Raw genomic sequence first — 13,940 nt, 5'->3', positions numbered from 1 at the left:
GAGCCACAACTACTGAGCCTGCGCGTCTGGAGCCTGTGCTCCGCAACAAGAGAGGCCGCGACAGTGAGAGGCCCGCGCACCGCGATGAAGAGTGGCCCCCGCTTGCCACAACTAGAGAAAGCCCTCACACAGAAACGAAGACCCAACACAGCAAAAAAAAAAAAAAAAAAAATTAATTAATTAATAAACTCCTACCCACAACATCTTAAAAAAAAAAAGAATATCAGTGTTATATATACAATGGAATATTACTCAGCTATAAAAAGGAACAAAATTGGGTCATTTGTAGAGACATGGATGGACCTAGAGACTGTCACACAAAGTGAAGTCAGAAAGAGAAAAACAAATATCGTATATTAACGCATATATGTGGAATTTAGCAAAATGGTACAGATGATCTTCTTTGCAAGGCAGAAATAGAGACACAGATGTAGAGAACAAACATATGGATACCAAGGGGGAAAAGGGCAGGTGAGATGAATTGGGAGATTGGTATTGACATATATACACTATTGATACTATGTATAAAATAGATAACTAATGAGAACCTACTGTACAGCACAGAGAACTCTACTCAGTGCTCTGTGGTGACCTAAATGAGAAGGAAATCCAAAAAAGAGGGGACACATGTATACGTATAGCTGATTCACTTTGCTGTACAGCAGAAACTAACGTAACATTGTAAAGCAACTATACTTCAATAAAAAATTGATTTAAAGAAAACAAAGTAGCCATAGACAATACATACATGAATGGACAAGGCTGTGGTCCAATAAAACTTTACAAAGACAAAAAAAAAAAAAAAAGAATATCGGTGTTATCAGTATCCATAACTTTGCCACCAGGAGAAATCACACAGCAGTTTTCACCGATATCACAAAATATTTTTGCATCCATCGCTATTTTGAAATTATGATAGCTATTAGATCTTGTTATTTAACGTGTTAATAAAAAGCACATATATTACTATATCACACATTTTTTATGTTTTGATAACTATATTTCAATGTAATTGGTTTCCTTTGTAAATCTATTACATTGTTTATAAAAACATTATTCTGAGAGGGGTCTCCCACGCTTTAACAGACTGTGCCCAGGGCACAAAAAGGTCAGACCCTGGTAGAAAAAATGTGGTATAATGGAAAAGATGTCAGGATATCAGAGAGCCTGGGTTGAAATCCCAGCTCTAATGCTTCATTGCTATGACAACGAAGGCATTTATTTAACCTTTCTGAGCCTCAGTTTCCTCATCTGTAAAACTGAATTATTGGGAGAATTAAAGAAATACATGAACCACCTGGCTCAGGCCTGCCCTCAAGAAATGAAAGCTAATTATTATTATTAACAACAGTTACAGCCAATAATTATAATCCCAGCATCACTGGTTCCTCCTGTCTCTTTTCCCCGCGTCTTTGCAAAGCTGCCCCTGGGCTCCAGCAGGGACCGTGGCTTCCTGTGGCCCCCCAATGGCTCTGCCCCACGTGGCCGCAGCCGGTGCCCTGGGTCCCACGGGCCCTGTCCCTGGCTCAGCCCGCACGTCCCCACCATCTACCCACGGCTCCAGCAAATAGGACAAAAATGCACATCCACCCCGCAGTGATGACATCGTGCAGTTTGCTAATGAGAAACAAGTGGCCTGCCGTGCTCAGGGCAGAGGGCGGAGGACAGATGCCCACCACAGCCCAAAGCCACATTCCCCAGGTGGCACGGGGTGACCCAGCCGGAAGGTGCAAGGACTTCTCCGCCTAGACCTCTCCTTCTGCACCGAGGCCCTCGGCAGCGCCCCTCCTCTGCACCCAGAGCACAGCCCTTCCTGTTATGGGGCACCGGACCCGCCTTGGGCGTGGGCAGGAGGGCAGCCAAAGCCTGAGTCACTGGGAGGGGACAGCTGGGCCCTGAGTTGTGGTCTCCATGGGGCGGGCTGAGAGGACAGGGAGGAGTGCAAGGCCCCTCCCTCCCACCCAAACCCCTGTAGCCCCACGTGGGGTGGGCTGGCGCCCCGTCTGCAGCCCTGGAGCCCTCCGCAGCTGCCTCAGCTCATGCCACCCTTCTCCCGTGGCCTGCGCTGCTCCAGCCAGCAGTTCCCTCGGGGCACCTGCTCTCAGCCTCCTCTTAACAACCCACTTCTCTGTCCTCAGCATCACTAGTCCAGCAGGAGAACAGAGGCCCGCAGAGGACGACTCGCTCACTCCAGGTAGCAGGGCTCCGTGAGGACTAAAGGTTACTGCCTTGGACTTTGGGTGGAGCTGGAGATGCCGGCTGGAAAAAGGGACCATCCCTGAGGCCTAGTGGCCCGGCGTATCTATCCGCAGCCTGGCCTGTTGCCTGCCGCGAGCTTGCCTGGAGCCCTTTGTCCCATGCCCAGGCCACCCCATCTCCAGCCTTGGCTTCACGGCCTGGCTCTTGCTGCCTGGGTCAGGCGTCCACCCCACCACATGCTGGGTCCTCTGATCCTTTGGGATGCTTTTCCTGAACACCATGGCCTCGGGTTCTCTACCTGCCCGTGACTCAGTGAGGCTTGCACGGCCCCCTCGTGGAGGGGTGGATTTGGACACTGCGGCTTTGTTTCCAGCACATCGGCAGAGGACCCTCCCCACAAACTACTCTCACATACAACTGCCCTCTTGTGCACCGGGTGGGGGCCAGCCATCCCACCCCCCACGCCTGCTCTCCGGGCTCAGAACCCTGCTGTGTCCTGTCAGCCGTCAGCACCCACCCTGCCCACTCTAGCCCAGCCACGTTCCGGGCCAATCCTAACAAAACCAGGAAACGCATTAGTCTTAGGGGGAGGGTGTGGAATCATCCCCCCTTTCCAGGGAAGGGAGATCAGCTACCTCCCATGGGATCTTAGAGGCTATTCTTTCTAAAGAACATCTTAGATACTCCTTATAAGAACCTGTAAAATTGGTATTTTCTCTATTTTACAGGTGAGAACACGGAGGTTCAGAGAATTCTTGGACTTGCCCAAGGCTGAATGGTGAAGCTGGACATCGAGCCATGTCTGTTCGGTTCTATAACTCCTGCTTTTTCTACCACTCGGGGCACTCTTAGGCCTGCCCACCCTCTGTCTCCCCCAAGCCTCTGCCAACTTGGCCTTACCTTAGTTTCACATGTGGCCTTTCAGTGCCTCGCTGGGAACAGAGCTTTTCCTGAATCCCTTCCAATATGACTGAGGCCCTAACACACCCTGTAATTCTTGGTAGACCCTCTCCCTGGGACTGGTCCCTGGAACCCAGGTCCCCCAGAGCTCAGAGGGCCCCTGCACCCTATTGGCCGACCCCCAGTGCCATGCTGTTGCTGTCCTTTCTGTCTCCCTGCTCCTCTGGCCCATCCATCAGAGTGGACCTCCTTGGAATGGCACTGGCCCAAAAGAAGGCTAATTTGCTGTACTCTTCCGGATGCTGGCCCTGTGACAATAGGGTACCGCCCTCCGGGCCCCGCCCAGCAGCTGCCTATCCATTCTCTCCCTTTTCATCCCGGGGCCCATCACCCTTGAGGGCTGAGCCTGCAGGAGTCATGACGAGCGAGGGCATTTTCTGACTCAGCCCCCCGGTTCTGAGTCCGACGCCGCTTCTCTTCTTTCCTCCAAGCAGTCCCGTGAGGGCTGCCAACCCTGCCCGAACATCTGGGTCCGTACACTTTCCAGGGCGACCTTGCTCAGGGAGTGGGGACCAGGCCTGATCAGAGACAGCCAAGGACAAAGGTGGAGACTGGGAAGGTGGTCTGGAAAGGCTTCTCCAGAGGGTGTGGATGCAGAAACTTGGTGGAGAGCAGCTGGCAGGCCTGGGCCTCCTGGGCATGAAGGGAAGGAAGACCCAGGGATGGAGGGGGTGGGGAAGCCAGGAGACACCCTCACCTCCCGCGGAGCTGCCTGTTTATATTCTGTCTGGTCACTCGGCCTTTTCCAGACGGCTGGCCCAGCTCCCTCACATGCTGCTGTGGTCAACACCCTCCCTGTTGCCTGGTGCTCCCACAGAGGGCCACTGCTGTCTGTGATGGCTCTGCCACACCCCACAGCCGGGGAGAAAGGACTAGAAGCTGGAGGGCCCCCGGGAGAGCAGGGTACCTGGAGACCTCACAGCCCCTCCCACTGGGGGGCACTCCTCAGATTTCCTCTGCTTCTCTCGTGTGAATTTTAGCTCTTTCCCAGTATCTGTTACTCTACACTTACCTCGTCTCCAAACGTCCAGGGAACGAAGGCTATGAGAGCCAGGGACACCGCACTGCCACACACGGGGAGAAAAAGAGCAGATGCCCACATCCTGCTAACGGGCACCTCCCAGAACCCAAACCCCTCCCTCCCGAGGGACCTTCGGGGGGCAGGGAGCCCAGGTCTATGTCAAACAAACAGCCCCGAGCCTGGCTGAGCCCCTTCTCCACCAAAGGCCTGTCTCCTGCGTTTCCCGTGCGGCTTTCCCATCCCTTCTGGGACATCCTTAGTCAAGGACTGCCAGGATGGGAGGAGGGAGGGTTTGGGGTGAGTAGAGCAGGCCACTGGCTCTACCTACATCACCCAGGGATGCAGAAGCAGCTATTTCCTGGAAAAAGAAAACGGAGAGGCCCAGAGACAGGCTGAGGAAAGACAGAGACAAAACGACAGAGAGACACAAGCTGGGGGAGACAGACAGAGAGACAGAAAAGCACCAAGAGGCCCAAATTGACACCACATGGCCTCTCTGCCGGACTCCAGGGCCCAGCAAACAAGGTTTTGTGCTGAGTCAGTTGCCATGGTGACAAACATGCAGGAAATATCCCAGATAACTAGAATAGTGGCAGTAACATGTGTTTTGGATAAAACCTCCTCCCCACCCCATCCCCTCCAAGATATTCATTGCATTTCTTGGGATAAACTTGGTTTTTGCACAATCACCTTCCCTCAGAGACCGGGGTGGGGATTCTAAGGTCATCGGGTGAAGGGAATGGCTGCCTTAGGGGACCAGATGGACTGGAACAGACTTTTGCTTTGGAAAAAAGGATACATTTTGTGACTCTAACCTCACTTCTGCCTCTTGAGTCTAGATTTGGGTTCCCTTATCCTTCTGCTCCAGAACAGAAAGGCGCAGAAGAGTCTAAATTCCTGTTTGAGGTCACATAGTAAGTCTAAGGGTGGGGGAATGTACTGGGGGTTCTTTACAAGCCCCAAAGCATCCAACAGAGTTCAGTTTCCATGATGGAGACAAAGCAAGCATGAGGGCACTTGAGGCAGTTTAAGAGCTGGACACCCTGGGAATGCTGGCACCTCCGCTGGGGTGACCCCTGCCCTCTCTTCCGAAGCAAGGGCGAAAATATCGGGGGGGAAGGAGTAGAGAAGAAGAGAAGGAGCGGGAGTTCTTTGGGGCAGGTGACCCAGAGAGAGAAGAAAAGGACAAGCTTTCGCCTGGCAGGCACAGAGGAAGGAGATCTGGCGATGCATCCTGAAGATCTAAGAAGGCCGAGGCCACCAAAGACCCAGCAGGAAGGCAATCCAGTCAGCCCCTTCCTCCTTCCAATAATCAGGGGGCTCTGATTCCCCCACACGTCTCCGGGCGGCCGGCAGAAAGGATGCCAGAGAAAGAACCCAAGATTTCAAGTCAGGCCCTGCCTGCACCTGCCGCTTGTACAATCTCAGGCGGGCCCCAGGGCAGGGCAACCTCGGTTCTGGCCTCTGTTGGGTGGAGCAAAGGATCACTTATCTCGCAGGGGCAGGGCCTGCGGGAGCACTTGGCACAGTGGAAAGCCCCGTGTTCAAGTTGCTGATGGCCGTGACTCAGGAGAGAGGAGTGGACGGGCCGAGGGAGCAAAAGTTCAAGTGAGGAGACTTTCTGGTTTCTCTAATGACATTATACCCAGATTTTCCAATCTAAACAACCAGCTTCGGTTGTGATTTCCCATCTTGGAAAGTTTCTGGAAACTGATCCGTGATAGAAATGGGTTTGGGAATGGTCCACCTGGACACAGTGGACCTTGCTTGGTCTGGAACACTCTCCTTGGGAATGCCAGAACCACGCTGTGGCCTGGGGGGAACCCAAGGGAGTTCTACCTACTGACCCTTGTCAGTGAGCAACATGCCAGCCCCTCCTGCATTGAGGTCTGTGCTGAGCCAGGCCTGGCAGTGGCCCTTAAATGACCCTCCAGGCTCAAATGAGGTAAGTGGCACCAGCTCCCTTGGGACTGTAGAGAGGTCTCAAATTGAGACCAGATTTACTTCCTCTTTGCTGTTGGGAAGAGCAAAATCCATCCCACGCACATCCCAAATTCCAAGCTTTACTTTGGTACCATGCTGGAAGGATATGGAGGTGAGGCGGAGACAGGTAGGAGAAAGCAAGAAATAGCTCAACCCTTGGTAGCTCGTGCACCAAGTGACAGCCAAGCAAGGGGAGAGGTTGTCTCGGGGGGGGAGGAATCCTATTTCCCAGACCTGGGACTAGGGCCCTAGAGGAGCAGGGGCCTGCCAGATGAGCAAGCAGGGCGAAAGGCAGACCAAGGCTGGGCCTGGGCCTGGGCCCCCCACCCAGGCCCTGGTTCCAAGGGAGGACGGCAGGAGGTCTGCCAGGGGTGGGGCACACCTCCCCCCTGGCTACCTTCTCAATATCTGGTTTCACTCTCTCCCCTGCTTTTTCCACACTGAATCTCTTTGGCCCTGGGGTGATTTTTCCAGCTCTTCATCTATTTCTACGTGGCACCAGCAGGAGAGGCAGCCTCAGGGGCAGAGGGCTGACTCTGGGTGTGTGTGTTTGTGTGTGCTGGGGGCAGAGGCGGGTGGAGGGGAGTTGGGTAAGGAGGAGAAGGAATTAGTAGCCCTGAGCCTAGCACTTATGGTCGCTTCTCCAAACGCTGTCAGGAAAGCCACAGGCGGATGGGAGCTAGAGAAGGCTGGAGCCTGGAGGGGGCAAAACGTGCCCACCTACCCTCTTTCTTCATAGTTCCTCTGGGCTTTTGAGAGGAACACAGGTCAGCCATAGATTACCCAAGAGCCTTAACCTGAAAAGGAAGAACCCGGTCTCCCTCTCCTACCCGACAGGCCCAGCTGGAATCCCAGCCCAAGCACCCTGAGGCCGTGAGCATAGCACTGAGGCGCGAAGCCTGCCTGGAAGACTCTGGGGTATGGAGTCCATGGCCCCGGGGTGAGGGCAGAGGGCAGGCACTCACTCTTCTCTGTTTGCCAAGGATCTTTCTCCCAGGGGATTAACAGGGCCTTCCTGCCACCCCTCTGGCTGGTGCAAGAGCCGGAACACCAGCCCTGGCTGCCAGCCAGCCTGTGTTTGGGGGGCCGTGCTCCCTCAGAGACTTGCAGACGCGTTGCTGGGGCCTTAGGGTAGGGGGAGGAAGGGAGATGCCTCTGGGGAGCCCCTGGGGCCACCCAGCTGAGAAGTACCAGCCCTGAGCTCCAGCCAGCTCCAGCTTCTGGGGAAACAGGACTGCCTGGCCTGCGGCTGATGGCGGACAGGGAATCAGGAGGGTCTCTTGTTGGTTTGTCCCCTTTCTCTCTCTCTCTCATTCCTGAAGTCAGAGAACATGTGACCAATATGTAACCTGGAAGATGGAGGGTGGGGGGCTAGGAGGCTGAGGCCAGTCTTAAACTAAGGGGTGGGAGTGCTCTCTGGCGGGGATGGGAGTGAGATGAGACCGGAGTAGCGGGACCTGCTTACAGGTCCCATGGGATGGGAAGCAGCTGGCGTAGGTCTCCGGTTCCTGAAAGATACGACACAGATCTGCAAGGAAACTCTGAAATCACCCTTATTCTATAGATGGGGAACCTGGTGAGGCCCGACGAGGTGAAGCAACTTGCCAAAGGCCATGCAGTTATGGTCAGTGGAGCCCAGTTTAGAACTAGCCGTTCTGTCATTATACCCCAGTCCCTCCTGGTTCTCCTCCACCTTCTCTTAGGACCCTGCCACCAGGAGACCCCCAGCGAGAAGAGATGATGTGGGATTAGCAATGCTACGCGGCTTGGGTGGAGGGTCGGCAGTAGAGCAGCTGGTGAGGAAGGTACACCAGAGCTTGTGGGCCTGAAGGGGGCGCTCTCGAACCAGCAGCACCGTAAACAGGGACCCTTCCGAGTGGCCCCAAGACCATCTCTGGTTGTACAGAGCCTGCACTTGTCTCTCCCTTGTCCTTCGCTGGGCTCTTTTAAGTAAACACACACGGCACTCAGGCAGCTCTCTGCTGGCAAACATCCCCGACTTAGTAACCGCTCCTGGAATAAACAAACACTCGCATGCTGCATGCTTTCGCACGCCTGTGCCCACTGACGTCCGCGGAGCCCCCGCCGGGCCCCAGCCTTAACAGACAGGCTACTGTCAGCGTTGTGGCTGAGACTGCCACCTTCCGCCAGGATGCTGGGACCATCAGGGACCTCGGGGTTTGGAGACCCGTCCCACAGGCTCCATCGAGGCCCGCTCTGGCAGCCCCAGTCCCAGTCTCTTCTAAGAACCCCAGAGGTCAGCCCTGAGGACAGCTGGGCTGTGAGGGCACCGTCAGGATGATCTAATAACTAGTTCAACCAACGGAAGCCCTGGAAGAGAAGATGACCTCCCCAAGATCTTGAGAATGGGTCTTCCAGAGGCAGGATCCGAACTCTTTCTCCCTCCCCCAAAAGGCCCCTGCCAATCTTCTGGGTCATTTTCACCCCTGGTGGCCCTCTGTGGTCAGGATGTTTCAAAGGAGACAAGCATCACCCAGATCCAGCTGAATCTCAAGAAACAACAAGAAGATAGCGGAGTCCCTGCCTCGTTCTGGAATGACGTTCTCCACGAGGCCTGGGCCACGTGGAGGAAGAGTCCTCACCTTGTTGTCACCCTGGCCTGACCTTGGAGCTTCCCAGGAGCTGCCTTGTCTTATGCTTGGGAAGGGCGGCTTCCTGTGACAACCAGCTCACAGCTGAGCGCCAGGCACCATACCAGTAAGTCAGATGGGAACATCAGTTACCTAGAGCTTGAGTTCCAGTGGGGCAACAGCAGAGGCGAAGTCACCTTAGGCCAAAGGGACTGGAGATGAACACCAGGGAGTTGTGTGGGTTTTTTTGTTTTTTGTTTAGTTTTGTTTTTATTCGGCTGAACTGGGTCTTTAGTGGCGGCAGGCAGTCTCTTCGTTGCAGCCTGCAGGATCTTTTTTTCAGTTGCGGCATGTGAGATCTTTTAGTTGCGGCATGCGGGATCTAGTTCCATGACCAGGGATCAAACCTGGGCCTCCTGCCTTGGGAGCTCCCAGTCTTAACCACTGGACCACCAGGGAAGTCCCGGGACTTGTGTTTAGTACATGAGAAAATCAAGGCAACTGAGGGGTGGGGAGGCGGTGGTGTTTAACCTGCGTTGAAGCCCAGAGCACACGGCAGGACTAGCGCACAGGCCCACAGATGGAGACCAGGCCTGGCGTCGGGCAGAGCACAGGGCTATAAGCGCTAGCACCAGGCAGATCTGGTTTCAGGTCTCGGCCTTTCTGTTATTAGCTGCGGGACAGTACGCAAGGTACCAAACTTCTTCTGTCTCCAAAATTCTCATCTTAGGTGATTGCTGTAAAGATGAATCAAATGCTGTGTATTAAGCCTCCGGCACTCGCTCTGCTGCCATCCACAGTGACGGGTGACGATGGTATGGTTTTCAATCCCAGCTGTGTTCCCCTTTATTGTATGAAAAAAATTAACTGAGTTGAAACAAGATCATATGTGTGAAAGTGCATTACAATAAAAGTGACCAACAAAACTGAGGCGTTAGCATGTAAAGTAGTTTCACTCTTCAGATCAATCTGGCCCCAGTGTATTTCTAAAGTCCAAGTTTTCTTCATCAGTGATTGCGTACTGTTAATGTAATCGCTATCGTCAGATACAAGTGATCATTGACATAGCAATCAAAGCTGGGTTTAAAATATTACTCCTGCTGTCAGAAGCACGTTACTCGTACTGGCCATGTAACTTTGCCCTAATGACAAACAAACAGCGATGGAGGGATAAGAAAGCCACGGAAGGTGGGCCTGTGGCTCCAAAGTTCAGGTGTGAGCTCTCCGACTGCAGGTGTGGGGGACGAGGACCAGAGAGTGTTGACCCACCCGTCCTCTGTCCCAGTGTGTCCCTGATCGGCACTCACAGGCCTTTTCCAAGAGTTCCCTCTGTTCTCTGTCTCCTCTGGCTGTCTGGTCCCTGAGCTGCTGTCGGTGTGAGCAGACAAGAGGGTCTGAACTCAGAGCAGGGAGACTCAGAGCAAAGCAAGGAGGCCCTGGATTAGGTGGCAGGCATGCTAAGAGCACTGGGTCTACGTGGGAAGTGCTCAGATCAGGGCTGGGGGTGTGGCCTAGCCTGGGGTGCACACCAGAGCTGAAGGCCCAAGGCAGACCTACCGGCCAGACATGTCTGGGAACCAAGCATCGTTGAGTGTTGCCAGCTACAAGTCAGCGAGAGTCAGGAAGCAGAACTCTTAGCCAGGAGACCAGGAAACCGGGCATCAGATCTCAAAGAGTCTGGGCAGGGGTGTGGGACTCTAGCAGCGAGAAAGGATTTTGACTCGGGAGAAAAGACTGGCTGAACTGGGAATGTGGAAATATTCACCAAGCGCTGGCCTCAAGGCCCGAGTTAACAGGTAGAGGCCCACTAACTGCAAGCACTGGTGGGCTAGGGCGGGGTAGACAGTGTGGGAGGCAGTTCCCGGGAGCTACACCGGAGCCGCAGCACTGAGTGTTTATCAGCGTGAAGGACTGCAAGCAGCAGCAAACACACGCACGTTTAATTAGGAGCATGGTTCACCCCTCTTCTGAGGCACTTACTAGCTTGGGAGAGTTGATGGACCCCTCTAAGCCTCAGTCTTCTCATCCTTAAAAGGGGGCTAATGACACCTACCTCATAGCGTAATCGTAATTGTGTGAACCAAATCACATCACGGGTGTTAAAGTGCTCAGCACTCCTCCTGACCTTATTAAGAGTGTTTAACAAAAGCCAGGCATACTTACCAATTAAATATTTATCAGTGCCTATTATAAGGCCAGACCCTGCACCTTGTATAAGAGATACAAAGGTGAAAAGATCTGGACACTGCTCTCGAGGAGCTTAGAAGTAAAGAGGTTAGACAGAGGCTCCAACTTCACACTGGCACTTACAGTGAGACCATGACCCCCAGGGGGGCAGGTGCAAGCACAGCAGAGGGAAAGAGCATTCCAGCTCACCTTAAGAAATCAAGGAAAGCTACCAGAGGGAGGCAGTGCGTGAGTTGCACCTGGAAAGATGAATAGGCGTTTTCCAGGCAGACAAGCCGAGAAACGGGAACACGGGCAGAGGAAGGAGCAAGCGGAAAGATGCAGAGCCATGAGAAACCCGCTGCGTCCTGGGAGTTAGAACAATGAACTACAGTGTTGCTGTGGCATAAAGATGAGGAGTGGGACTGGACTGACAGAAACCAGATCCCACAGGATTTTTTGTGCTGAAGAATTGAGATGTTACCCTGAGAGCGATGGGAAGCCACTGGAGAAGTTGAAGTGAAGAACTGAGGGACAAGATTTGTCTCATAACAATATCTCTCTTGCTGCCCTTTGTGGTATGGATGGAGCACAGTCGAGACTGGCCGAGGGGAAACCAGTCGGGAGCCTGTAGCAATAGCCATCAAAAAGTGAGTGCATGGGCTTCCCTGGTGGCGCAGTGGTTGGGAGTCCGCCTGCCGATGCAGGGGACACGGGTTCGTGCCCCAGTCCGGGAAGATCCCACATGCCGCGGAGCGGCTGGGCCCGTGAGCCATGGCCGCCGAGCCTGCGCGTCCGGAGCCTGTGCTCCGCAACGGGAGAGACCACAACAGTGAGAGGCCCGCGTACCGCAAAAAAAAAAAAAAAAAAGTGAGTGCTGCATATTACATGATTTCATTGATATGAAATACACAAAATTGGCAAATCTATAGAGACAGAAAATAGATTAGTGTGTGCCTAGGGCTGTTGGGGGAAGTTGGAGAGAAGTAGGGAATGACCTCTAAGTAGTTATGGGGTTTCTTTTTAGAGTAATGAAAATGCTCTAAAATTGACTGTGAGAATGGTTGCAAATATTTGGGAATATACTAAAACCCATTGATTCGTATACACTTTAAATGGGTGAATTGTACGGTATGTGAATTATATCAATAACTCAATAAACTTGTTATTTGTTTTTTAAAGGTTAGAAAGAAGGTAAATCATGAGAATCCTTCCTGTTGTACTTTTATAACCACACCCACCTTCTTCCCACCCTTCCCTATCCTCATTTCTATTCAGTGGCAATCGCTAGTCTGCCCTCTATTTCTAAAATTTTGTTACTTGAAAAATGTTACATAAAGGGAATCATACACCATGTGACCTTTTGGGATTGACTTTTTTCACTCAACATAATTTCTTGGAGATTCATCCAAGTTGTTGCATGTATCGATAGTTTGTTTCTTTCTATGTATTACCCTTGGTATGGGTGTACCATAATTTGTTTAACCATTCACCTGTTGAAAGACATCTGGGATGGTCCCAGTTTGGGGCTGTTAGAAATAAAGCTTCCATGTACAAAACAAAAAGAAGAAGAAGCAGCTAGTGCTGGACTAAGACAGGAGGGGGGTGGGGACAGGGTGTAGAGCAGAGGGGAGGGACGCTGAAGAGGTTGAATTGGCAGGACTGGGTGACTGATTGGATGCTGGAGATAAGGAGGCCCTGGGGACATGTTGACACCCTCCTCCAAGGTAGGGGTCTGCAGAAAGGTGAGCAGATTCAAAGGGAGAGAGAGTCCCGTTCAGGAGCCCTTCCCGTTCAGGAGCCCTGCTTTATCTCAGAGAACTTCAGGTGGAATTCGGAAGAGAGACCTTGACTGGAAATGCAGTTGCAGGGTCAGGGGCCTGAGGGGGGTGTAGTTTAGCCAGAAGTGGGGAGTGTGTAGAGTGAGAAGGGAAGGCATGGAAACCCCACCAACATGTATGGATCTAGTTGGGAGGAAGGCGGCAGGGGACACAAGAGACACTAAACAGATTCCTCCAGAGTAGTGGAAAGAGTCAGGAAAGAGCAGTACCCCACAAGCCAAAGGAGCAAAGCACGTTAAGACTGAAAGGTCGAGGGTATCAAATAACCACCGACAAGTCCAGTAAGGGAAAGACTGAGGAGCGCCTACTGGTGGTGACTTGGGGGAGTGCACTCTGGGTTGAGGAGTGAGTGTGAGGTGAAGCGAGCGATGACAGGTCACTCTTTTGAGAAGCTTGATCAAGAGGGAAGATGTGTGGTGTCATAGCTAGAGAGGGACTGAGAGTACAAGGTAGGTTTAATTTTCATTTTTTAACATGGGAAGGACTTGAGGAAGTATATACGCTAAGGAGAGGTGGAGTCTGAAGATTCAGGGGGGAAAGAGGAGGAAATGGGACAGAGGACAGATGAAAAAACAGGATCCCAATCACATGTTTCCTGTGCCTGAAACACTCCCTCTTATCTCCGGTCAGGTTCCCCAGGAAACAGACTTTGAGATTTTCTTGGAGAATTACCACGGCAGGAGGGGTGGGGGAGGGAGGATCTTGAGGACAGCACCTGCTGAGTGAGGGAGCCAGGAGGTAGGCGTGGCAGACAGGAGCCGAAGGTGATGCAGTAAGGAGGAGGGGTGGGGAGGCAGGCAGGTTTGCAGAGCGACAGGCATGGAGGAAACTGTCTTGATGGACTCTCCCCTTTTCTTTGCAAAACAGAAAATTGTTGAGAAAGAGGGCTTGGGGTCTTGAGAAGCCCCCAAGAGTGGTGAAGGTCTGGAATGGCTGTGGAGACTCACCTGATGGGGTCTCTGTGTACTCTCTCGGGTGCAACAGAGGTCAGATGCCATAAATCTGTGGTGACACCATCTCCTGGGCTGGGTGATTTTCCGTAGTAGGGCTCAGAATCCCAGAAGTACAAGCAGAAGGGGAGCTGGGGGTGAGATGAATTGAGGTATGTTTCCGGGTTTTTGGTGTGCTCCCCAGGTAGGCCTGGGGGAGGAACCTGCCGCTCAAGCCTCTATTTGAAGC

This window comes from Phocoena phocoena, chromosome 8 (assembly GCF_963924675.1).
Source record: "Phocoena phocoena chromosome 8, mPhoPho1.1, whole genome shotgun sequence".
In the NCBI taxonomy this organism is placed as follows: Eukaryota; Metazoa; Chordata; class Mammalia; order Artiodactyla; family Phocoenidae; genus Phocoena; species Phocoena phocoena.
The sequence above is the reverse complement of the archived record's forward strand: the minus strand, read 5'-3'. Positions refer to the sequence as shown.